Here is a 27,081-nt window from a genome sequence, read left to right as displayed (position 1 = left end):
ACATACACTTGTAAACATATTGTTGTATACTTGTAAACATATTATTGCCTATATTATGTTATAACCCTATTTAAATTGTATGACAAATGCAGCAACGTTTCTTATGTTGATTGCTAGAATGGTTACTTGCTAAGCTTCGTTTTATTTTTTGCTTTGTTATCCAGCTTTCTCGTTCATAGTTTTACTATTCCCATGCTCAAGTGTACCTGTTCTAACCACTTCCTGTATGGGGCTGTACAAAGGCGTACAGTATTGTTAAATAAAAAAATAATTAAAAACCATGCGGCGCTCTCTTTCTCGGCCGTGCAAGGTACATTTTTCATGCGTTTGCGGACGCTGTGACATCGCTAGAAGGATTATTTAGTAATAATTGTTGGGGTTTTACGTCCCAAAACCACGATATGATTGAGGGACACCGTAGCGGAGGGCTCTGGAAATTTCGACCACCTGGGGTTTTTTAACGTGCGCCTACATCTAAGTACACGGGCCTCAAGCATTTTCGCCTCCAATGGCTAGAAGGAATATGTTAATGTTCGCAAAGACGATGTTGAATCAACGGATAACTTCAGTTCCGGTTAATTATTGTGTAATGGTTTTGCTGGAACAGCTCCATAATTTTCAGTTTTTAAATATTAATTCCGACATGGACGAGCTTCATGTTAATAAGCAAAAGCCTATATCATCCCGCTAGCGCGGAGGCAGATATATCCAGAATAGAAACTATACACACTTTTTTCCATTCCTCGTCGAGTTCGTTAACTCACGGCGGCAACAATTTGCGATTAGCTTTTCCTTCTAGTACGACGGCAAAAGTTCAGCGCCAATAAATGTTTACGTGCCTACAAGAACAAGGAGTTAAACAATAAGTCAGCTATTTGTATAAAGTCACAGCCCGGAGATGTATGTAAGTAGCTGTACAGTTGTTGAGTTACTGATTGATCAGCTCGGCGTGTAGTGACATAATGGTGAGAGGTTGGTTCACTGTTCATTGCGAAATGGATCGAGTGGCTTAGGTTCTTCATTCATACGATCTAGGGGTACTTAATTCACAGCAGTAGATTGCAGGTGCAATTAAGGACTTCATTTGTGACCAGATGCAGGGCGCGTATACTTTGGCTCCCACGGCGCGCTGTCTGCAGGGAAAATTGTATGTCATGCTGCGCGCGTTCCAGTAAACACGGTGAACTTTCTGATAAACACCCTGAATGGTCCGTTATCGTAGATTGCCGGCTGGCCTGACCGCGTTGAGCGTGCTGACGTGGTGCTCACGTTGGCCACGAGACAAGGATGTAGCGTTAGAGGCATTGTGCAGAAAAGCCACGTGAGCACCTTGCGCCGAAGACAGTTGACAAAAGCATGAAAAACGAGCAGCGTTTCGTTTAACTCTGCTTTCGCCACTTTCCGATCAAGAATGCTATGTCGCGCTGGTAGCGCGTACGCCGTTCCTGACTGGACAGCAACGGGAGCGCGGCGATACACTCCTAAGAAAAAAATCGGGTATTTGGGGAGTATTTCTGCCACACAAATATAATCGTCATCTACATGGCGTACTTTCCTTGCGTTATCACCCCGGGGTCCGGTACTTCCCGGTCACGAACGGCGTGCGCGCTATCAGCGTGGCATGGTATTCTTGATAGGAAAATGACGAGAGCCGGGTTTTCAAGAAACACCAGCAAGCCAGATAACGATTATACTCCCCCAAATACTCGGTTTTTTCTTAGAGTGTATACTCGGGGACAACTTTCTGTGGCAATGAAGGGCAAGCTACAGAGCCACAATGCACGTATCCTACCGCTAATTAATATAGTCCCACAACTGCGTCCGTATTTTCTGCGTGAGATACATAAAATACTCCTTAGGGGCGAAGCTCCTTAAAGCGGCACCCGTTCGTCCCCGTCGTAGTGCGTAACCAGTCTTAACGCTAGTACCAGATCTTGACCTCCAAGGTGGTGCCGGTGGGAGATTTCTCCTGCGCGTTGTTGAACAATAAAAAATTCGCAGCGTGCGTGTTAACTAAAAGCTGAATTCTTCTGTCTCTCATTCCCCATTAGCAGCCATTGGCATGTTCCAGTAGGAAACGTTAGTAGAAGTAGAAGTGTAAGTGTTAGCTAAAAGCCGACTTATTCTGTCTCTCATTCCCATTAGCAGCCATTGTTTACCTCCAAGGTAGTGCCTGGTGATATTTCTCCTGTGAACCTCCGCAGCTTCGCCCACTCATCATCATTCACTCCGTGGATATGCTGTGATTTTTTTCTTTTACTTTAAACGTTGTCACTTCGCGTGTTTGCGTGCTTGAAAAAGTCGCGCCTTTTACCCGTACCTTAGACGCTAAGTAGCGTTTGCGTCGAAATGCAACGCTAGCCATCACTTTTCACAACGTTACGAGACGCGCGCCAAACCGGACTACTTCGCGTAGCAGTACATGTGCAGACGCTCCGCCCCCGTAGCTTTCCCTTCATGGCCACAGAAAGTTGTCCCCGAGTATAGTGACACGGCCGCTACATAAAAAAAAACCTTTTTTTTTATGTAGCGGCCGTGATAGTGAGATGAAAGACACGCAAGATAGACGGCGATTACTTTTGAGACAAAAAGACGCCCAAGTACGCCGTCTGTTTCGAGAGCGTAAATTTTATTTCGCTTGGTGGGCCCACGCTTTGGATTTACACAGCCCCTTCGTGTATGGCGTGCACGAGTTCTGCAAGCTGTTCTGTCCGCAGCTGTTTCAAGCGTCGGCGAAGAGCTGCGGCAGTATCGCTGTGACCCTAGCCTTATCGCCAATCGTGCATCGTCACTTCACGAAACGAAGCACGCTGCCTTAAACTCGCGGCACGTTGCCCCCCACCTTTTCTCGTTGAAACAGCGTGTCTATGTGCAAGCACGATTGCAGCCCATCACCGTTTACTGTTACTCGCTACTCATGTAGTTTACGACCGCCATCTTCAAATAGCATTCCCTGGCTTGACGCTATATACGGGACGACCAACGCGCTCGGGTTTGTGAACGCCTTATCACGAGCGGACTCGCGATAACAGTCGCGAGTCCCCCGCGTGTGCACTCCTACAAAGTTTACACCGTCCCAAGCGTGTCTCGTCCCAGGCCATGCTTTCGTTTCATTTCTCGAAAAATCTTCTCCCGCTACTTTTCTGCATAGTATACTGCGTTACGCTGATAACGCGCATGCCGTTAGTGAACTACAAGTACCGGACGCGCAAGAGAAGTCGAGAAACATGATGATTGTGGGTCGAGAAGATATGAACTGCAAACGCTAGAACATTTTTAGTGTTTTTTAAACAGAACATACTGCAGTGCTAAGCCGGCTCAGCAGCTGAAAAGCAACTGTCGGTCCGCATAATGCCTCCTCTATGTTAGAAAAAAAAAAGAAAAAAAAAAAACCCGCGAGACGCTGGTCCGCACAGCGGTCGGCGCTTTTTGTGGACAGCTGTGGACGCTGGTTTTTTTCCCTGGTGGTCAAATTATAGAAAGGTTTCGGCTCCCCTACGGGAGCCGAAACGTCTCGCTTTTTGCTTTCATCGTGGTCAGCGTCTTGTCCTTATTGTCTTGTGGTCTGTTTTCTGAATTGCACCGTCGGCGTTGGTCCTTAGACTTCCTACTGAGTTAGTGGAGGACCCAGCTTTCTCTAAACGACGGATACCGGGCTGTTCAGAGCGAAAGTGCGACGTTCAAAGTCGCGATACGCACATCGCGGAACGCCGTTTCGTGAAAGGCTCTCCATTTCAACCCCCGGTTGTAGGCTACATTCACAGATGTCTCGATCGTTTTTAACCCGAAAATGTTTTATGCCGGGGTCCACTGAGACTTTCATAACGTATTTCCGTCGCGGAAGTACGTCATCAACATGAACGCCATCAGATGGCAAAGAAAAAAAAAACGAAGAAAAAGTTCCGTTGGCGGGAGTCGAACCCATGACCTCTCGGTCCGCGACGATGGCTGGCGGGTGTTTAGCCCACTAAGCTACCGCCACACTTTATTTTTTTCTTTATTGCAGAATGTAACATTCAAACAAAAGCAAATACATCCCCGCTAAGCTTCAAGCTTAGTGTTATGGCTTAAGAATAGTATGCCACGTGCCAAACATGGTTAAGTTAAAATGGTTTCAGATGACACAGGTCGTCCATTACCGCCACACATATTACGGAAACTACATGAACATAGGCGTGCGCACAGGGGGGGGGGGGGCAGGGGGGGCGGCCGCCCCCCAAATAACCTAAGAGGGGGGGGCGCAAAATCTGCCCCATACATTGATCCCCCCTAGTCGCCTAAGAGGGGGGGGGGACCGCAAAAACTGCCTCGTACATTGACCTACAAGGGGGGGGGGCGGCGCTGCGATGAACTTTCGCCCCCCATAATGGTGAACCCTGCGCACGCCTATGTACATGAACGCGTCTTTTATCTTTCACATTTTCCTCTCACAGTGCTCTTGGATCGATGGATGAATGCTATGAGCGTCCCCTCTATAATGGGGCGGTGACATCTGTGCCAACAGGCTCGGAAAAAAAAAAACAAAAAAACGCGCCGTTGCTACGACCGTCCCATTCGGCATGTTTCCAATACAAGTTTAATTTCGTCAACGCATTAACACACCGTGAGGTGGCAGCTTTAGCCCAAGCCTCGCTCATAGCATCCATCCATATCGAAAAATAGCTCTCCGACGCTCACCTGGCTGTCGCGCCGCGTTGCCCGCTCGCCCTGTGCGAAGTAACGGCCAGGCTAGAGGGAAGACACGACGCGCGTAGCGTTTCTCTTCGCATTTCACGATGCTTTGAAGGAGTGCATATCGAGTATCAGTGTTTATTATGTGCTTGTTGATGCCATCTTTGCGCGGGATTCACCACATGCGGTGTCCACGTATATGTTAAGAACTTCAGCTAACGCAAGGATTAAATCATGATCATGGGCGTTAGTCGTCGGTACGGAGATGTGCCACTAGGCGTCAACGTGAGTGAGATGCGCCCACATCACGCGGTGCTATATCTGCCAAACAACAGTAGACATCGTACAAGCTCTCATATACCATTGCACTATAAACAATCTACTTCTGTGACGACACGTTTCACTTTCGTGTTATGCCGATTCCTATGTCGGGGGGATCAGCCACCATTTTTCTTACTCTTGCTGCTCTTGCCAATAGTATGCTTTCTGATCCCTCGACAAGTTCAACAACCTTTGTTCACCGTGGAGCCGTCACAATGTTTGTATACTCGTTGTGTGCCACAGTTACTTCCTATGCATCCTGTGCTGAGACCACTCAGCGCAGAAGGCTTTTCGGTTCATGTGCGAGGCTGTGATTACTTACATTTTGATCCCAGAATTTCTTCACGTTGGCGAACTTGTCGCTGTTGTTTTTTTTTTTTTTCGAGGAATATTAAGGTGGCAAAACTCAGTAGTCATATTTACCCACATAATTTCTAATCATACCTGTTGCTTTGGAACATGCAGTATCTGTTCTGATGAAACCATTGTAGTTGTAGACATGGGCCGAGAGCTAGATGCAGTATCAGAGAAACCACGTTTCCTTTCCAAGCGCACTGCTGCTCATTGGACCGTGCTTGAAACGCTGATAATCTCGGCCTCCGAAGTCGGGAGTCGATCCCGCGACTAGAGCGCCCTATCTTGTGAGAACTACAGCTGCGCAGCGTATATGCTTGAGAGCAAGCGTCTTTCATTTCACTTCATTGATTGATCTTTCAGGGCCCGGAGGTTATTACGTAAGGGGTTAATAAAGCTTTTATACTATTCTCAACAATGTATGCCCACGCCGCCACTGAGGTTCACGGATATAGATGTCCCGAAAAGGAATAAGCCGATAGAGCGTTTTAAACAGTGCGTAAGCAGGGGGCCAACTTCTTCGTGGGAAGGAAGGCCACTGTATACAGCCAGTGACGATGGCGACTTGTTGTATGCGGCAGAGGGCCGAAAGGCTTGTACGGTCGCGGCGATAAGGTGTACAGAGCTCCCGTGCTCTCACCGCGGATGGGAAAACACTCGTTTCTGATTGGTTTTTAACGACCTGTACTTGCTCAAGTGGCACCCACCCCCCCTAGCTGTGTCGAGCGCGAGCTTTGGACAAGGGCGTAAAGCCGCGACGATGTGTGTGTGCTTGCGAGGAGAGCTGTGCACTTTCTGTGGGCGATATGTAACTCAAGGCCGTCGGCTCTCCTCCGACGCGGATAAGCCGAGTCGACGAGGTCGATGGGGTCGAGTGTGCCCCGGAACTCGATCAGCGGGCACGAGTTCCACTAGAAGGACCTCCTCTTTTTTGCGACTGGAAGTGCATATCGCGAGAAACGCGGCCAATTTCGGAGGCACTCATTAACGTCTGCCGTATTGTTTCACCCGCAATAATGATTGTTCTCTGTACACTCAAAGAAATTTCCGTATTTAGGAACCAAGAAAGCGGATACAGTATCCAGGAAAAACAATGACTCCAATCCTTCGCAAATATGATGGACATAGCACACTTAAAACAATAATTTTTCGCTGAATTCTGCAAAACACAAGCGTCTCCTCCTTCACGACGAAAATCGGCAGCAAGTAGTGACTTGCAATACGGAATGACTCCAAAACTTCTAGAATATCATGGACACAGCACACGTAAAACAATATTTTATCGCTGAATAGTGCAAAACACAAGCGTCTCCTCCTTCATGACAAAAATCGGCCGCAAGTATCTCTTATAATACGGATGACTTCCAGGAATTCATATCAACATGGTCGTCGCATACCATCGCTGCGACTACGCGTTTTGCACCTCTGTTATTGCACGAAACTGTATTTGATCCCAAACGGCAGTTCAGGAGGCCGTCGCGGAAAGAAATCCATTCGACATATCAACCGAGAGGGCGCACCTGGGCGCACTGCGATCGTCACTCGCCGACTCATTCGTCCACGGCTACCCCTCAACGGCTAACCCTAACGCCGTACGCACGAAGCGAGACGGCGGGACCCTGCAGGAGCTGCTTTTTTCATACGCTCTACGTCTTCGAGGTGAGTGGTTGACTTCCCATCTATTCGCCTTTGTGGTTGTAGCTCGTGCCGCTAAAATCGATCTGTTGTCATATGCTCACGCTCAGCAATACCCGAGACGAGGCCGCCTCGAGTAAAGGCGGGGAAATGTACGGGTTACGCCGACGTTTTCGTTAAACTTTGATCCCCGCACTGCGCAGATATAATTAGTATGGCTCTTACCCTTGCGGATTGTACTGTGCATGTTTTTTGAGGCGGAGTTCAAAGTGAGCGCACAAAATGCAGCATTTACGGGAAATCGCGGAATGATCGTGTAGGTCGTGTTTACAACTCGAGCTTGTGGTTTTCGTTTCGCGCTGATAACTTCGCCGCAGTTGTCGCGTTACGCTTTATTCTGCACCTGCGCAAGGAATTAAGGACAAGAATATTGCGATTGCTAGCAGTGTTCGGGCTTGTCAGTGCCGGAGCGCAGCCGCTCCATGTGTGTGTCTCCCTTAGTGCTGGCGCCGTTAGGTGAGCCTCTGTTTACGCTGCCGGTATGCCGCTGCGCCGAAAGACGAGACGATCTACCGTGAAATCGTGGCGCGCTGCAGCCTTCACGCGTGCGATCACCATCGGGCGAAAGTGCATCTTCGCGGTGTCTGATAAAAGGCACGAGCAGCCCGAGAAGGGAACTGTAAACTCAATGGGAACTCAAGCAACATGTAATTTTTTGCGGAAAGCTATTTAGAAACCAGGGCTCGTGAAACGCGTTGTCAGAAAATCTGCGTTTCCTAAATTAGGTTAGGACAAAATTTCCCCTGTAGAACGATGGTAGGATATTTACTTAAATTAAGTTTTACAAACTTTTACGCTTTAGTGGTTTTTTTTATACTGCCTTTAATATGGGCAATATGGTCTATATTGGTGATTTTTTAATACAAAGATAACATTCAGTGATATATGATAGTTTGTATTAACTCATTGTCAGGAAGTTTTACTGTAGGTAAAAAATAATTTGAGATGTATATAGTGTGAAATAATGCGTACAGCTGGCGACAAATTTGCAAAAAAAGTTTGTTTTTGCACATGTTTGGTCGTAAATTTAGCATTGAGGTCGCCCTAGTAAAAATATGGTAAATAACTCATTTACTAGTAAGCTTCATTGGCTACTGAGTGAGAAAGCTTCATAAAATAATTTTTTGTTTTAAGCGAGAAAAATATTTTTGGAGTTGTGTTCTGCCAGTCTGTGTGCTTGCGCATGTTTATACCTCGTAGCAATGCGTCCTAGCGGAAAGTACAAGCAGCACGGACATGCGGAAGGTTTAGACACGATAAGCAGCTTTGTCCGTGCTTATTTCAATGATCTACTAGTGCGTCTTAGCCTGAGCTAACGAGAAAGTCGAACCATACTAGAGTGCATGTGGTCGCCACATGCAGCTCTCCGCTGACGGCCCCATTAGTGTGCTTTTACAGCACCGGGACGTAATACCGATGTGTGGAACACCTCGTTACCTATGCGCTAAGATTTAGAAGTGGGAAGGACACTACGATTAGGAAAAAGATCTTATAAAGATAAAACACGATAAGATGCAGTCATGAACCAACACATTCATATTTAAGTGACCATGTTTTACCATTGACCATGTGTTGGTTCATAACTGCAACTTATTCACCATGCAACATATCCTTTTTTTTTATTTTGATAGATCCTTTTCTTAATCATAGTGTTCTTCCCGCTTCTCAATCCTAGTGTATAGGTAATGTGCTGCTGCGCAAGCACACTATGCGAGCAGTCAGCGGACAGCTGCACGTGGTTAAACGCACGCGAAAAGTAGGGGCTGGATTTCTTGTTTACTCAGGCTAACACTCAATAGTAAACCATTTAAATAGGCACGTACAAAGCTGCTTATGTTGTCAAAATGTTCCTCGTGTCCGCGCAGCTTGTACATGCCGCTGGGACGCATTGCTACAAGGTATAAACACACGCAAGCACAGAAACTGGCAGAACACTTCAAAAATATTTTTCTTGCTTAAAACAAAAAATTATTTTATGAAGGTTATTAGTAAATGCGTTGTTTACCATATTTTTACTAGGACCACCTCAATGCTAAGTTTAGGACTATACATGTGCAAAAACAAACTTTTTTGCAACTTTGTCGCCAGCTGTACACATCATTTCACACTATATACATCTCACATTACTTTTTAACTGCAGCAAAACTTCCTGGCAATGAGTTAATACAGACTCTGCTCCATATTTCCGCATCCACAAGTGTACTGAATATAAAGTTTTACGAAGTTTAGGTGCCTGTGTAAGCTTGACTTGTGATGTCACTGTATGTCATGTACTTGAGGAATGAACAAAAGAAGGGACTAAAGGGCTCGTTCTTCTTTGTTAGACAATCTTAATGACAACTAACAGACAGTAAAGCCAAGAAAAGTATTGGGGACGTTATTTGTATGCCACCAGCAGGGACCGAATATGGAAGCTTCAAATAATGCATCCGATGTCCTACCGATTGAGTTACGGCAACGGTCTTTCTCCTGGCCATTTTATTGAGTGTATCTGTGATATCGGTCGATGCTGGCAGCACGTTGTCTTTTTGTCCACTTTAATTTTTTTGATTACTACAAATAAGATCCCCTATAGCTTCCTTGGCTTGATTGTCTGTTGGTTCTCATTAATGTACTTGAGGAAGACTTTTCGTTTCATGTAAAATCTGATGAGGCGCCCTCATTGGAGCGTCACCATGAAAAACAGATTTCACCCAAAACGAAAAGTCTCTCAGGTACAATCGACCACAAAATAATACGGGCCACACAAGTGTGTAATGAAATTGCCGTCTACACTGTCTAGGGGCGAGCCATCCGCTGTCGAGAGCATAGCTGTGGCCACGCATTCTCCAGAGCAGCACTCTTGACAGCAGATGACTCACCACTAAACAGCGCAGATGGCAATTTTGGCACGTGCTCCCATGGTCCATATTATTTCGTGGCCGACTGTATGTGAATTATAGTGACATCACAAGTCAGACATCCACCTAAACTTGTGCATATTCAGTTCATTTTTCAATGAATCACTCCCATTCCTTCGATGTATGAGTAACCGAAACAGGAGGCAAAAGTTCTCTACCTACCACAAACGAACACATTCACACCACCACGTGCATTTCAGTTTGAGCCATCCGGTAAGTCAAAAGCATGAGTTGTCAATAGCTTATTCAGAATAAATGAAAAGCATTGTAAGTTAGAATCTGACAGAAGCAAATGAAGTCTGATTTTCACTAAACTTAAAAAGAAAAAAAAAGAAACAGCCTGCCCATATTTCTTCCTTCATAAGACAACCTGGCAGGAAGAAATCATGTCAAAAAAAGAAATCATGCTCAAAAACAAGTATCTTGTGTTAATTTATCTCTCCCATATATGTATAGGTACCAGTGCAGTCATCAGCTGAATTTTAAAGAAAGATATAAATATCATCCTTCTACTGACCCCCAAAATCCATGCTACAGCATATACAGTAATACCTCGTTAACCCGCACTCGCATATCTCAAAAAATCAGCTAAGTCGAAATTTTCTCGGTACCGAACGATTTCCCATAGGTGCAATGTATTTATTGCCCTTCATCTCGAAGTATTTCCGTGCCCACTTCCAGTTATCTCAAAATCTCGAGTGAGAGTGGAACAAAAATTTTGTCGCTGAACCGTTTCACAAAATGCTAGCGGCAAAATGTCTACGTTTCACAAGGTTCGCGCGAGGCTGCCGCGCTTTCGACGAAGTGGACACTGTTCCCGAAAGTGAAGTCGGAACCTAGCGGCATAACGACTTTGTCAAGCACCCCTGTGTCACGTCATGTGACGCCATAGACGTGCACAGAGGAAGGCCCTGCAAAATAGCATGGGTCGCACACGTCGTTTTGTTTACCGTCAGTGCGATTTCAGCATTTTATTTACGCAAGACACGTCGCTCGCATTTTCTCGTCGGTCGTGCGATGTGGTGAGGATAACGCCGCCAAAAGCAAAGCAAGTCACTGGTGCGCAGAGAAAGGTAGCACTAATCAAAGAAGCGGATTCGAGGCTCGAAGTTCCGGACGTCAAAACGGCGCTGATTGTGTGGTTGCACCGTGCGAGAGGAGCCCCTTCGAGTCACAACATTGACAGAGAAGGCCGGTTCTCTGGACTTAGTGGTGGGCTACACTGATCTCGCCTGCAACATCGACTGGTTTGACCATTTAAGTGAAACAACTTGGCGTCACGCACGGTGATCGCGGCAGTGTCGACGCAGCTACTCCAGGGGTGACGACATCAGCCGAGACAAGAAACGTGTTTTGCTTGATGCGAAAAGTGCAGCGGTGCGGATGATCGCCACATGCGGTGTGTTAAGCAACTCGAGAAAGCTTTGCTAGGTGCAAGTGTTACTGTGAGGCAGTGCCGAAAATACAAAGGCAGCGCCGAAAAACACAGCTGGTTGACAGCTCTGGTATGTCACTATTTTTCTTTAAATTCTTTACAAAGAGCCAGTTAGGCCCTCCTGTTAAGAAAGTGGTCGGTAGTGATAACGTTTTTAGATACAACTGGACTTCTCAATAGAATTTGCGCAACTTTGCTTATCTCGAAAATCTGCTTAACTCGAGATTTTTTCTGGTTTTTACTACTTCGAGTTAACGAGGTATTACTGTAGAAGTAAAGGGGTTATCTACCAAACCAGTTGTTCAGACTGTCAAGCAGCATACAGTGGGGAAAATAGAAAAAAAAAACAGCAGGAGCATCATCACAACAATGATGTCAAAACCTACACTTCACAACGCGACGCCTTAGCCAAAACATTCAGAGTAGGCAAGCCACAAAATTGGTTTCTGAGAAACTGAAACTAGCGACCGAGACGTACCAGCAAAATCAACTACTCTTTAAATCTTGGTAATTCAAAATTTCTAGAACAGTTCGACCTGCTCAAAATGGAAACCTGCCCACCATTTATATGCCTGCTCTTCACATACGCAAGATAGTGAGGCCACTAATGTGTACTGTCAGCCCTCTCTGACATCCTAGTCACACGAAGAAAAAAAAAAAGAAAAGAAAAGCTTTATAAAGAAAAACGGCATGCAAACACGGACACAAGAAAGAAGTCAGGACACCACAAACGTGTTCTTTCTTGTGTCCATGTTTGCACACCCCGTCATTTTAGAATGAATACTTACCAACTAGCTCAGTTCTATTTGAAGTTTAAAAGGCGCGACCTACCATCTTCGTTCTCACTCCCTCTTTGAAAGGATCACAGTTGGTACCTAAAAATCCGGATTTAGATGAACCAACTTTTTTTTTTTCAGTTAGAGACATTTCACTTTTAATCATTTCATAGTGCACCATGATTTTCAGTGGAAAACATCATCTGCATTAGGAAATGAGTTTGCTTGCAAAGGGTTCTGTTGCAGTTCAGTATCAGAATTGCTAAGCACCGTTCAAAGGCCGACACTGTTTTGGTCTTTAGAACTGTGGTGTATCTCTTTAGAGCTGTTATTTACCTCTAAACTGATAAACCAACCAGCCAAACTGCCTTTAGAAGCAGTTTGGTTGGTTTATGAGTGCAAATAAAATTTAGGTGCCGAATGGTAAAGTTCCTTTCATCATTGCAGAAACAGCAGTCCTGCCTCTCTTCAATATCTGAAGAGCACATTATGCCATCAAGACAATGCTCACTGCTGAAACAACACCACACGTTAACAGCAAGCGGAAGAGTAAGGTATCTGCAGTTCAAGCAGTGCAAAGGTAACAACTCGACGTGGGTAATCTATTGCTTGCCTGTATTTCCCAACCAAAACATTTATATGCATTTTAGGGCTTTTACGTTGTTATGCAACATTGTTGCATAACTAGTGCAGCTGATAAGCAGCTAACAGCTGTGCCAAATTGTGCTGAGAGTGGTTTTTCCTGCTTTTCCTCTACCAAACAGCATTTTAGACAAAAAAATGCTCCAAGCTTATACCATAGAGGCACAAAAGCTGGCCAACTCGTAAAATTTAATTGAAGACCTAAAGCATGCCATCATTGTCCTGGTGATAAACTTGAGGGGTCATAGTCGTGAACATGGCCGGTGCAATCCATAGCACCTGCAGGTTTAATTTTGTTGCGTTTCTCTCTGGCTGGAGTTTTAGTGTGCTGATGCTGCGCAGCTATTTTTCTGGTGCTACTGTGATGGCGAGCCTGATAAAGAGGCTTTTCAGGTGAAAAAGCATCTTCGGTTAATGTTTCGTTGCAAATTGTTTAGCATAGTGGATGACAGTGCAACATCATTGTACCCAACCCCTGGCTTCAAGAAGCAAAAAAAAAAAAGGAAGCCTAACCACTGCTGCCTATGGTTGCATTTTAAGGAGCTTTCATACAACACAATGCATAGTTGTCAAGAATAAACTTTGCACATTACAGGTGAAGAAACGTACTATATGCCCTCACTGTAACTATGGCTCAGTTGTGCGCATACTGAGGCATGGTCTGCATTCATAGTTACTCTTAAATCTTTTTTGTTTTTATGTTTGCTTGCTTGAGGCATGCCTGATGTGTAAGCATGCTGCAAGTACAAATTCTAAAAATGGCTTTCCACCATGATATACACACGGAGAAGAGCACGCTATTAAAATTGAATGAAAATAGCCTGGTCATTTAATTTCGAATCCAATGTTGGCACAAATATAGCCTGACCTGCCACATATAGTATGTTGACTATTTTAGTTCATATTGAAACCGTATGGTAAGTCTACATCTCACACTGCCTCTGAAGTGGTTTTTGTTGTGTCAGATCAGCTTCTTTAATACATGAGTATGTGTACTGAAAGGTGACATGCTTGTTTCACCACTGCAACAGCTCTAAGATGATGATGTGTTTCAAAACGCATCAATATTCTGAAGTGAAACCACTTGAGAATATCTTGCCTTCCAACTTTCTTACACATAATTCCATTGTCAAAGCACACTCCATGTGGTGCTTGGCTGCCTTGAATAAGTGTGCATCTATTAGCTACAATTGACTTGTTTGTTTAGCATGCATTCATAGTTTTCCATATGTGTCTAGTTACCCTTTGTTCAACAAAAAGATAGAATAAAGCAGAAAAGTGGCAGGTTAACTAGCAGAACTAGTCATAGCACAAGTGTGGTTGGAAAGAGAATATGGTAACCATAACAGGAGAAGCCTGTGTGGATACTTGGTTACAAATAGCAACACAATATGTATTGTGTTCTACTTGAAAAGAAAAAAAAAGTTAATATTGTTGCTTTAAAATGTAAAACAATAAAAGAAAATCAGATGGCTATAGTTGCTTCTTCTTGCATTCAGGTGTGAGGATGACATGCTTTTCATAGCAGAGGCAGCTCTGCTCCCACTTTTGAAGGAAAGTGGGTACCTTTGATTATTTAATGAGTACTACCACACAGGCAGCTGTACTATGGGGCTCTGGCAGCAGTTATCCGTAGTGTGATGTCCGAAGGTGTGCACCAACTTCGAGTTTCCACTAACTCTCCCAAGTAACTCATTTTGTTACAGTGGCAAGATGAAATGTTTGTTTGATTCACCGCATTTCTAGACAAAGGAAATGTAAGTTGTGTAGCCATTGTTTGAGCTTATGGTGCTGTTGTTTTGCGACAGGTGTTCCTTCTAGATCGGATGGAGCTTGGAAGTATTTCAAGAGGTTGTAGCTCAGGTGCCCATGAGCCAAAGGGCCTTCATTGTTGAAAAAGATGTGTCGCCGGCAGACGCTGCTGTGCAAGGTATGCCAAAATTGCTTTTAACGTGCAGTTCTTGACATAAAAAAGGTACATTGCAAAAAAAAGCAGGACAAGGAAATGCATATGCCCACACAAGAGATGTGTGGGCTCTGTATTTTGTAGTCACGCGTCTTGTTTTTTTTTTTGTTACCTCACCAAGCAAAAAAAGGCAGTCATTATTGCAGTGCTTTTTTTATGGCATCAGGCTAATTGTGGGCTATGAGTACTTCCATATTACGGTTCGGGATCTCGTGTGACAATTTTTTACCCGAGTTGGTTATGCATAATAATGGACCTTCTCCATCTTGCTTATGTGGCCATACTACAGTTCAGTAACACATGCAGTTTGCGTGGCAGGCTTTATCATTAAAGTGTTGTGTATTCACTGAACTGTATGCAGCTTAGCTGAAGAAATTTAGTTGTAGTCTGGGAATCGTACCCCATCACTACCAGCCGGCTCAGTGCCCTATTGGTTTTGTCGCTTGTCTGCTGACCTGAAAGATGTGGGTTCTATTCCGCTGTGATGGTCGCAATTTGATGAAGGTTAAATGCTAGCGGTTCATGTACTTTGTGATGTCAGTGCACATTAAAGGACCCCAGCTGGTCGAAATGATCTGAACCCTTCCACTACGGCGTCTCTCATAGCTTCAGTCACTTTGATACATTAAACCCTACAAACCATACCCATCCCCACTGCATTTGTGGATGAACTGGTTCTACCATCTGGGCTGTCGTGCTATCTAGGCAACAACTGTGTGAAGATAAGTTGACGGATGATTTTAAACGATGTCAGTGATTTTGGACAAGTGATTGGCTCCAACTAATAAGCTAGTGCACACCTTTGCTCCTAATATATATCTAATATAAATTAATCAAACTAATTATCTAGTGCAGACATTGTTTGTTGAGGAGGTAAGTGAGGCCAGCATGGTAGAGAGGGGCACCATCAATTGTTCAGGTTCGTGAACTTCAAAATTTTATTTAAAAAGAAACGCATTCTTTTCTCCTGTAGCAGTCATGCATTCCATTGGTGACCATTGATTGGGCCTTTATCTTCAGGTTGTCTCAAATACACAAGAGTTATGAAGCATTGAGTCAGTTAAATTAACATGGATTAGTATTAAGTATGGATTGTGGGTCACTTGGGAGTGACAAGTAGAGTGACTGCAGGATAGTTCTTAGGCGATAATCTTGGTTATTATACATAGAATGCCTGTTTGTGTCATGTTTATTAAGTATATATATTTAATAGGTTGCTAAACCTGTGCACTGACCTTTGCTATTGTGCTCTGTCAAGAAAGCCTGTCTTTGGCATGGTCTCAATATCCTAATGTGACATAATGCCTACTATTACAAAAAGCTGTTGCATGCATTGATGTTGAGAGCTTGCAAGCAGCCACCTTGTCTTGTAGGGGTGTGCGAATATTAAAAAAATTCGAAGAACAAATCGCATAATCTTCATGCCGAATCGAATAGTGTGTATTCGAAGTACCAAATATTTTTCGAATAATTTTCAAATAATCAGCATGGACGGGAAAACACCGCAGTAACTATGCATTGCAACTGCCAGGGGTCATTTTTACGATTGAATTACCAAGGGACATGCAGCTTCAGCTTTTAACGGTCTATCGACACTATTGATCATCGGATAAAGGCGTTTTTGCTAAAAACTGCAGTGTCACAGAAGTGAACGTGCCGCCAACCCACTGTCATCACCATGAGATTGGTCATGAGATGGTGGGGAATACGGCTGCATTCAGATGCAGAAGTGCAATTTTTGTACGTGTTTACATGACTGACAACAGACACAAGTGTTATCTTGCTGTAAACTGCTCTTGCAGATGCAGTATTCAACCATGATATTTAGCTGTCTTTGGTGCCAAGGCCCATGAAGTGAAAACCAGTTTAAGTGTTTCACTAAGAGGTTAGCTGCATAGGTGATGTTCAGTTCATTATTGCTTGATTCTTATGCCACACTTCAGTTTTAATAAAAGGCTGATGACAAAGTGGCACCTTGAATAATGTAGTGACTGCGGTATTTCATTGCATAGCTACAAAATCTCGTGAATGCTCTAGTTGCTGATGCATACGCGCTTACCTGAGTTTACATAATTGTAGTAGTTTTCGTCGGTTAAAAGTAATTGTAACGTTCTTTCGTTTGTGAATATTTCTTAAAATTAAATGTTATGAAATTTCAGAGCTGTTTTGAAAATGGTTGCCTTACTATTCGAATAGTATTCGATTGCGTTCTAAAATTCGCTATTCGTACATTCCTATTGTCTTGTGTTCGGCAAATTTGGCAGATTTTTAACGTGACAGTTTATTTCAGCAGAAGCATTTGCTTTCACACAACAGCTGCTTTTCTTGCACACTTTCAAGCCGACATCCAATTGTCATTAATTCCTAAATGTAACGTGGTTTACATGACAGGTTGCAATAGCGATCACATTTTGTGTACAATATTGGAAAGCCCTTATTCTCTTCAGGGAGAACTCGTTATGAATCTGACAGGGCGAGTGATCTGCTCACGTTGGCTAGTGAAGTATTTCTAAAGCCCAGATGCCCTTGCTTTCATTATTCTGTTACATACTTTTAACTTAAGACACTTGTTCTAAACATGCTGGATTTTTAAAAGTACTTCTGGTGTTTTCATGGGATATACTTATTATTCACATTGCAGTAGAAGGCACGAAAATAATGTTGAAAAGTGGTGCTCTTTAAACATTCGCATGGATTAAATCAAAACACAGTACAGCGAATTTCATGCTCTGTGGGAATAGATTTTATGCGAAGCAGTCAGTGAGAAGCTGCCCATGCTGCATTTTTTTACTCTTTGAGCCAAGCATTACTAGGCTGATTGACGTCTTTGTGTAAACTGAGTAGTTGTCGGCATATCGAGTGCTTACCAGGCATGTTGAGTGCACTGATGTCTAAGGAGTAGCTTATGTTATGACGCAATGTCGGCACTCACGTTAAAAGCACAGACATCAGGTTTATCAAAATGAGGTGCACGCCACCAGGGTTCAAATCCATCCCAAACTGGTATTTATCGTTTCCTTTCATTGGGATTTTTTTTTTCTCTGAGAAGCCGTTCACACCAGCAACATATTTTCTGTGCCGCGGTCTCCTTAGTGCTATCACGTTAAGATTACCAAAGTGCATTCTTGCCTTTCCTAGGTTAACAAACCATGAATCACTGTGGGGCACATACCCACATTCCACAGGCCGTGGTGTGCAGGTATGGCCACACATGACTATGGGAAGGGGTTTCATGACGTATTGGACAGGCATATCACATTATTCATGTGTATGGGCCACAACACTGAAGTTGCGATGTCGCACTCACCATTGATGTTCTTTCAGGTGCTGCTTCTATTGTTCTTGCGCCAACTGTCACCCATCACGCGGGCACCACTACGACTGGTTTTGCCACAAGCGCCTTGGTGTCCTGATGTCGCAGGGAATTGTTGTGTGACCACATCGTCAGCAAAGTATGAAGCATCATCATTTCCACCTCATCCCCCCTCGCAATTCTGGATGGTGCAGCGTTCTCCATTCAGCAAGATGGAACAGTCAGGTGACCAAGCAGCTCATAAGCACTTATTTCTTCGATGCATGGGGCCTTGGCACTGCAGTTACGATGCCATGCTTATTGTTGATGTTCTTCCAGGTTAGTACCATAGGTCGGCAAACTCACTCATGTGTCGACTCACTCAGACTCATATTGAGACGTGAGTCTGAGTGAGTCTGTAGAGTAAATTTTGCAAGTCTGAGTCCGAATGAGTTTGGTTGAGAAAAATTATAGTGAGTCTGAGCGCGAGTGAGTCCGGTTGAGGAAAATTTTGGTGAGTTTGAGTCTGAGTGAGCCCTAAGGGCAAAATATATTATATGAATGAGTCTGAGTGAGCTTCACATTTTTTGCCGACCTATGGTCAGTAGGAAACACACCGGTACCATGAAGACGATGTTTCCCTTGTTGTGGTGTTGTTGCTATTGAATTGTTTGAAATGTGCTCGTGCTGCCTTTTTATTTTTTCAAATCAAACATTTGCTTTGCATAGCATGGTTACAACGTGAAGGTTATACAGAAGAGGCTCCCAAGGTCAGGAGAAAGTGCTGGTACTCTTTGTACATGATTACTAGATACAAATTACCAAATACCTTGATGTACCTTTGACTTCTCCTACTTCTCAGTAGCGACGTTGAATCAAACCCTAAGCCTAGGACTGAGGCACAGATGGACAAATTAAACAATTTGACTTTTTCTGTCCCACATTTGTAAACTAGCTGCAATACAGTCCTGGAATCATTGAATAGGTTCCTTAACATTCGTATTACCCTGGAAAATGACTTGGACACAACATGTTGCTGAATTAGAATCGAAAATCGCATCAGTGCCGTCTGCACAGCCATTATTAACGCCTAATTTAGAAACATCTAATGTGTAAGAAGACATCTGATGTTATTTTTTATGGTGTTCCAGATAGGGACAATGAAATTTGCATGTCTTTAGGGCAACTCGTGAGTGAATTTTGTTCCACTAGGCTTAGTGTCGTACAGTAGCCAACCATTCATTCGGACTCGTTGGGAATCACCAAAAAGTTAGACGAAAAAAAAGGATTTGCTAGAGAAAAAAAACACCCTTATTAGTCCAGTGGCTGGAAAAAACTTGTCAATGTACGTCTGTACACACACACACACACTCGCAAACAATTCAGCTTGTATTTCAGCCATTATTTGGCCATCGCTGTAGGCTGTCACTAGCGCTGCGTTAAATTCGCATTTGATTGCTATGGTGAGGGCGGCGCGTCATCATCGGAGTCACTGTCCACCTGCGCTGGTTCGAGAACCCGACGCGTCATCTCATCATTGTCCAGCTCGGTGAAAACTTCCAAGCAACTTCGGAGTGAGGTTGGCCACCTTCCACCTGATGAATAATCGCTGCTTTTTTGCACCATCAGCAGTGTCTTACAGTTGCCACGTTTATTCATTAGCCCTGACCACGCAGATGAACGGGTGGCGTCAGAGCCATCCCAGCAGATCAGGCCTCACACACCAAGCAACAAATGAGAGAGTGAGACGCAGATGAGGCCTAGCCGCAGAAACAACAGAAAACGCAAACCCTAAATGCCAAAAGGGAACGATGTTGGGCTAGTTGGTGTTGCAGTGCTCGTGCCGTCATTCTCTCTTTGTCCGTCTTGTGAGTGCTGTCATTCACTTCAGACATCAAATTGATCAAACCATGAAACGCCACACCACAGCCGTGGCCACACACACCGAGCCAGTGCCAACCGAGCTGACTCCGAGCGTGGCTTGGCGTGCGGTTTGGCCGTTGTAGCCATTCAGTGAATACTTGACTGGCTAAAACCAAAAGGCAACCATTACACATAGCCAACAAACAGAGCCTTCGACATCGGCAAATGCAATTTCTGCGTGGATTTTGACGCTGGCACGACCTCCAGCCGTAGCCAATGCAAACCTCGAGTGCTGACAGCATAGTAAAAGTACTGTAAACATTGCTGACATCTTGTCATTGCGTTTGACGGCGTACCCAAACAGCCAGCAGGAGTCCGAAAAATCAAACAGCGCACAGTGGAGCATCCAAATTTTCAGTTGAGAGTCTGCATTACTCCAGTGGGACGATTTGCGGTGCCGCGAAGGTGTTCGAATAAACAGCGACTATACTTTCCATTCTGAGAGTGCATTGTTTGGGCCACTTTTCAACTAGTAAGATAAGGCCTATCATTGCCAACTTGTACAACGATAAATAAGTTGAATCTGTGAGGAGCAACAGCTTCAAGCTCAAGTACACAAGCTTCGGCGCCTCTCATGATTATTCTGAGGCCGTCCAGACTAATACTTGTGCACACAGGCACTTTTGAACGGCCGTTCATTCGATGGCCATCGAAACACCACAACTCTATTGACTCGATGGAGTTGTCGCGCTTCTACACAGCAGTTTTGAAGGGCTGTTTCTCTCAAAGATTGCATGGCGCTGTGGATATTTATTTCGTATTCATGTCTTCGACAGTTAAATAATACAAGTCTGCTTAAAAGCACAGATATGTCTGTTGTTTTTGTTTAAGCATTTTAATAAGTTGTTTATTCGTAGTTATGAATACATATTTAATTTTTTAGGTTGTTGAGCACCGAAACTGTGGTGAACGATACACGGCAAGACGACATGATGAAGACAAGCACGTTGCTGTTGAAAATATGTGCAGTTCGCACATTTGATTAAATAACGCTCACACGTACAACTGGTTAGATTTATTGTTTCTAATCGAGAGTACGAGCACACTGTGAACGAGAGGGCATGTTTGCGCTGTTTCCGCTTGCGCCACTGAATGCTTATCGAAATTTCAATAGAGTTGTGGTGTGCTTCGCTGGCTCGATAGACTATTGACTCGACGGCCTTTGAAACATCCCGTGTAGCAGTTCATGCTTGACCACTGAGTCGGTAGACTACCGGTTGGAAGCTCTTTCAAATGCCCATGTGACACGGGTATAAACTCTGTCACTTAGGCACTACACAAAATCAGTAAGGAGAGACGGTGGCTGCATTTGCCTTACCTTTAATAAGCATTACAATAACAATGTGTGGGACAATGCCTATGTGTGGGACAATGAGGCTGGTCACATTGTTTGTCTCTCTCAACACTCCACGGAAGATAGACGTTCTTCTATTCTGATCTCAGGTCAGACCTCAGTTTCACATCACTCAAAATCCTCAATCACTAAAACCGATAAATCCCTTTTTTCTTGTGCACTGACATCAGACGTGCCATGTCAAAGAGTACCAAAATATTTTGCTAATTGACTCATGTTGCACATCATTAATAGCATGGCTCACTGATGTTGTTCTGAAGAACTTGGTGTTTGTCAGCAAAACACATTACAATATATTTCGATGGGATAGATCAAATTGCAGAGGAGGTGGCGTAATCTTGGTGATAAATGATGACTTGTTGTCGATGCCGTTAATATTAGTTCATTTCTTTAATGTGTGTGTTTCTTTAAAATTCTGTTCAATTGATGCAATTATTGGTGTTATCTACAGTCCTCCTAATGTGAATTATTTTTTTTTAGAATTTCATCGACTTCTGTGTGAAATATGTACACATTTCCCTAACTCTACTGTGTTCATATTCTGTCATATTCAGAGATTTTACTTTCCCTAATATATACTGGTTCACTCAATCCTTCACAGCAATTAAGTGAGAGCGAAGCTCATATGTTTCTTTAGTCGTGTCTTGATTTTTTACTATCGCAACCTATCACTAATCTCACATGTCACACATCAAGCACCGCCAACATTATTGACCTTGTAGTAACAAATAATCCTGATGTTTGTTCAGACATAATTAATTTAGAAGGCATTTCGGATCATGACGTAATAACAGGATGCATTATCGGTTCATTTAACGAAAAAGGAAACTGCTGCTAAACAAATAAGGTGTTGCAGCAGAGCTGACATAATTAACTGAATTGGATTGTTTCTCTGCTAAGTTCATTATACGTTAAACCCCAGATTATTATTATTATTATTAAGTTCATTATTCCTTGCACACTGTCGAGCAGAATTGGAATTTGTTTTAAAATAATCTCTCTAAACTTAGCCATGAATTCATGCCTCTCATGTCCAATAGATGTAGCAGCAGCACACCATGGTTTAATCAGAAGTTGCGGCGGATGAATACCTAGAAAAAGTGATATTACCAGCAGACAGTAAAAAGCAGTCTTTTAAACGAGTGGGAAAAGTATAAATGTGGCAAAGAGTCTCTCCTAAAGTACACTCAGCATCACTTTTTTAGTTGTGACATGTCCTCTCTGTCAACCAACAACCCTCGTAAATTCTGGCACATTGTAAACCTTAGCTTTCACCTTGCCATCTTGCTTAGAGATAATAGCAGTGTCATCACTGATGTATGTGATTGTGCTCAGATTTTAATGACTCATTCTAATTAGTTTTTGGCAATCAAGATGTAAGCTTATTTCTTGAATTGAATACATTTCATGACATTTGCACCCCTGAAATAGTTCCTGATGAAGCGGATTTTAGCTTTGCTAAACAACTTTAAAATTACTAGTAGTTTGCATCACCTCGGCTTTACAATAATTTGCTTAAAAGTACATCACAAAGCATTTGTTCTGTCTTGTCCTGTGTTTTCGCCATCATTATCAAATGGGCTAATTCCTTATGACTGGCATTTAGTCAGGGTAATGCGTATATTCAAGTCAGGTGAACATTCCTCCCCACTTCATTATCGAGCCATTTCACTAACAAGCACATTTTGCAAACTTCTCAAGAATGTCGGTCACAGCCAAGTAATTAACTACGTCGAAGATCATAACATTATTTTCAAATATCAGCACAGCTTTTGTAAGGGTTTTTCATGTGACACTCAACCTGCTGGCCTTCTTAACCACTTACATTTGTTGCTTGAGGTGGGCGCCCAGGCTGACGCAGTATTTCCAGATTTTTCTAAGGCTCTTGATCAGGTTCTTCACCATCGACTTTACTAACACAGCTTAACATTCATCCTAATGTGGTCATCTAGATTAAAGACTTTCTTTCTTTCAGAACTTTGTTCACCTATGTTATAATTCTAACTCTCATTCTGCTTATATAACATGTGTGGTGTATCCCAAGGAAGTGTGCTCAGTCCTCTGCTTTTTCTAATCTGCATTAATGATGTGCCTGCCTGTGTAAAATCTAGTGTTCAACACTTCGCTGATGACTGTGTGATTTACCGTAACATTACCAATCACACTGGCCTGCAATCCCTACAAACTGACCTTAAACAGTTCTGATTGGAAACAAAACATGTGTCTTTCACTGGTCATGCTAGCTCGCATTCCAACCGCTTACATCCTCAGTAGCAATACTGCAGAACTAACAATATGCAGAAGGCTCTCGATAATTCAAACTCGCGGGGACCCCCCAATTTTGTTTGAATTACCAGAAGTTCAAAAAGCAAGTGTTTACAGCTTGAGAACAGTCAGTCGACAGGCATTCGTGAACAAGTAAATACAAGTGCGCCAAGCGTGGGGGGTGGGGGGGGGAGCCACTTGAGTGAGAGTTGATTACATCATTACAAAGTGGTGTTGAGATGCAAAAAAAAGAGCATGTTGGATTGTTGCTGTGGTGCTTCCATGGGATTGCCATTCAGACATAACGGGGGAAAAAACGGTGCAAAATTATGACAAGACACAAGACGAAGAAGGCACAACAGTGCTGGCTTACAACTGATCTTATTTTTCGACGTGTGGGCACATATATACCATGACAGTCAAAAAATAGGAAATTTTCAAAATGAAGTAACATGGTTGGTGCCCCTATCTCTAGTCAACATGCATCACCGCTGAGCACCACACGTGCTGTACATATCACCGACTGTTAAAAAAATATTTTTTTTGTGTGTGAAAGCATCAGAGATGGCATGCTGACACAGTTAGTTTCTATACGTTCTGTTTCTGCAGCTTCAATTATTTCTCTGGTTGTATGATCTTTGTTTTTTTGCTATAACTTTGTTTCTGAAAAGATTGGTTTGCAGCCACAATCCCTGCAGTGGAGGCCTAGATGGCCACTAATCACACTGTTTATGTTGTAGTTATGCTCTGTTAGTCATTCATTAAGGCATCTTCCTGTTTGCCCTATATATTTTCCTAAACAGGACAGTGGGATTGAATAGACGACCAAACCAAACCAAGGTGAATAGACATTACAAAGTAAACGAAACAGGAAGGCAGCAGCCTCAGTTGTGTTCCATAAAGCATGTAAACCTATTTGTAAACTGTATTGAAGGCTTCATCTATTCAATCCCACTCTTGTGTGGAAGAAAATATATAGGGCAGAGAGGAAGACGCCTTAATGAGCAACTAAGAAAGTGACAAGGGCGTAAGATACAAATCATAACATGTATGTCATGTACGGTTTGATTCACATTCCACAGTCTTGGGACGCTTGCAGTCGTTTCGTTAAATAGATATGTACCAAAATTATTATGGTGTGGAATGACTATGACGAACAATAATTACAGGAGGAACATGAATGCCTTCATTTGCCTCGAAAACAAAGAATGCGGTCTATGCAGCTCCTTGCTGACTGCTTTGCATTACATCGGTTCCCACAATGTGTGGAATCTGCCAAATTTTCGTGTGAAGTTCTACACTTTAGCTGCAGATTGAGGTTTCATGTATTATTTTCCATACATTTGCACTATATAATGGCAGCGTAATGTACTCATAAAACTGCTAAATTAGCTCGCACTATTTTGCTGTTGTACTTGCCTGGTGTGATGTGATTTGTACTAACACGATATCTTTTTCTTTTCTTTTTCAGTGAACAAATCTGCGCAATACTGTTGCATGGTGGAAATCATACAGGTACCATGGGTGTTAAGAAGTTTTGATATTTTTTCCATGGGTGTTATAAATTCCAGATGTAAAGATAATTAAATGAAATAAAGCTTCTCTGACAATTTTTATTTACACAATATGTCGAACGCCTGTGATGTATTTTGTTTTATATTTCTAGGACAATAAAGTTTGATTTCAGTGAAGATAAAACTTGACCTTGTCGGTTTTTAGGCAAGCGAATTCACTTCATATATTCTTCGCGCTTGTTTTTTACATGTACAGGGGTGGTCAAAAGTTCCCAGGCCATGCTGCCATAGGATTACGTGGGATAGCGGTCTGCGAAATTTTGACTACCCCCGTATCTGCCGAAGATACATTTGTTTTTTACGTATGCCTAATGTTGAACTTACAGAAAACACATTAGTTTTTTACGTCCATTTAGTACTGGCATTACGAATAATGTGTGAGAAATGGTCCACGTAACAGAAAACACATTAGTTTTTTACGTCCATTTAGTATTGGCATCATGAATAATGTGTGAGAAATGGTCCACGTAACAGCTCTCGTTCCGTGGCAGCTGTTGCTTCATTTCTTCATTGCGGAGCGCTTCATAATAACATGAACGGGCTTTACGTGCCATGGGTTCTACGTAATCACAGGTCTCACGTGTTCGGAATACGAAAAGTGGTCGGCAGCATTTTACCTACAGGTTTTTCCGTATTCAAGAGCCTTTTTTTTTAAGAGTGTATCGCATGCACAGATTGCTCGGGTTCTACACGAACAAGCGGTTGTTTTTGCTGATGTACCGACGTCGTGTTTTCAGTCAACTAATATACTTATTTTCGCTCAATTCGGCGTTGGGATACGGCAGAAAAATCAGTAGCATGAATGGCACCTTATCCGTATGCACAATTTAACAATGATGTGATAACGAGAGCATAAGTATACGAGAACTGACCAAATTCAAGATTTCATAGAGGTTTTCGGTGAGCGTGCATCACAACTACAGTCCGCCTTTTTCACGACGCCCCGGCGCATGCGCGTTCCCCTAGCGGGAAAGTCGCGAAACGTCTCCTTATCTCCGAGGCTTTGCTTCTGGCAATACTGGTCGTCGTGACCCCTACCAAAACGGCAGAGGGCACCACAGGAAAGTGTTAGAGGCGGATTAGCACAACAGCAATGCTTTTTCACTGAGGAGTAAAAATACAGAGAGACTACAAACGTATGATGACAGAGCGGCGTAGCTTCTCCTTTTTGCAAGAAGGAGGTGGTGTCGACGCCGTCTGGGTTGACACCCCGCGGCAGACTCCAGTGGCATCCCTCGTTCAGCGGCTTCTCATCACTCCTATAACCTCCATCATCACCCTAAGCCGTTGTCTCATTCAGATTCGGCCATGTTAGGTCGAACGAGCGGCTGATCCTTGCTGCGGGGCCTAGTGACACAACGAATGGTTTACGACCGCATCGAAGTGTCGGAACTGGCTGCCGACATTTACTTTAGCAGTAAGCAGTATGTCAGTGCCGATTGCTGCGCGCCATTGTGTGCATATATTAGCGCTAAGCAGAAACCTTTCCAAAGAACTTTTCCCTACGGTCGCATGGAATATATCTAAGCGCCATATAACTTAGTTCGTTTTAGGAGAGCCGTATTTCCTAAGACGAAGGTAAAAAAAATGGTGGTTAGGAGACGGCGTTAGGCTTTGCCATCCTACAAGCTCGTCGCCCAGGCAAGAATTCGTGGTATCAATAGAGATTTAACGAAAAGTGACTCGTATCGTTTTTACGCAGGTCGCTCCGACGCGCGTCTTGTCTGCAGCAGTCGCGATAATAAATAAAAAATAAATAAATAGCACAACGAGGGGATGCAGTGTCAACGAACGCTAGACAGCCACGAGTGCCAACTAAGCGACAATACAGAAATTACGTAACAGACCGGCGCTGGCCGCACACTACAGTACCGCGATAACCCTTTTCCCGGGGCCATCGTCATGAATGTAAA

The 27,081-nt window shown here is 43.5% G+C and overlaps 1 protein-coding gene and 1 long non-coding RNA gene across 3 annotated transcripts in view; both read left to right on the top strand.

Annotated features, from left to right (window-relative positions):
• The window catches only part of LOC119394456 (cysteine dioxygenase type 1), a 128,389-nt gene that overhangs the window by 51,003 nt on the left and 50,305 nt on the right, over positions 1-27,081 (top strand). The gene's annotated exons all lie outside the window — the stretch shown is intronic.
• On the top strand, positions 6,920-25,308 carry LOC119394459 (uncharacterized). 2 transcript variants are annotated; one of them, XR_005184143.2, is made up of 5 exons: positions 6,920-7,005; positions 12,600-12,732; positions 14,603-14,724; positions 18,085-18,298; positions 25,066-25,308. It is a non-coding gene; the product is annotated as an uncharacterized LOC119394459 (long non-coding RNA). The 2 variants fall into 2 exon arrangements; XR_007416116.1 differs by lacking the exon at positions 6,920-7,005 and adding an exon at positions 10,891-11,446.

The sequence above is a fragment of the Rhipicephalus sanguineus genome, chromosome 5, assembly GCF_013339695.2.
Source record: "Rhipicephalus sanguineus isolate Rsan-2018 chromosome 5, BIME_Rsan_1.4, whole genome shotgun sequence".
Classification (NCBI taxonomy): domain Eukaryota; kingdom Metazoa; phylum Arthropoda; class Arachnida; order Ixodida; family Ixodidae; genus Rhipicephalus; species Rhipicephalus sanguineus.
This window is presented reverse-complemented; position numbering and strand designations above follow the sequence as displayed.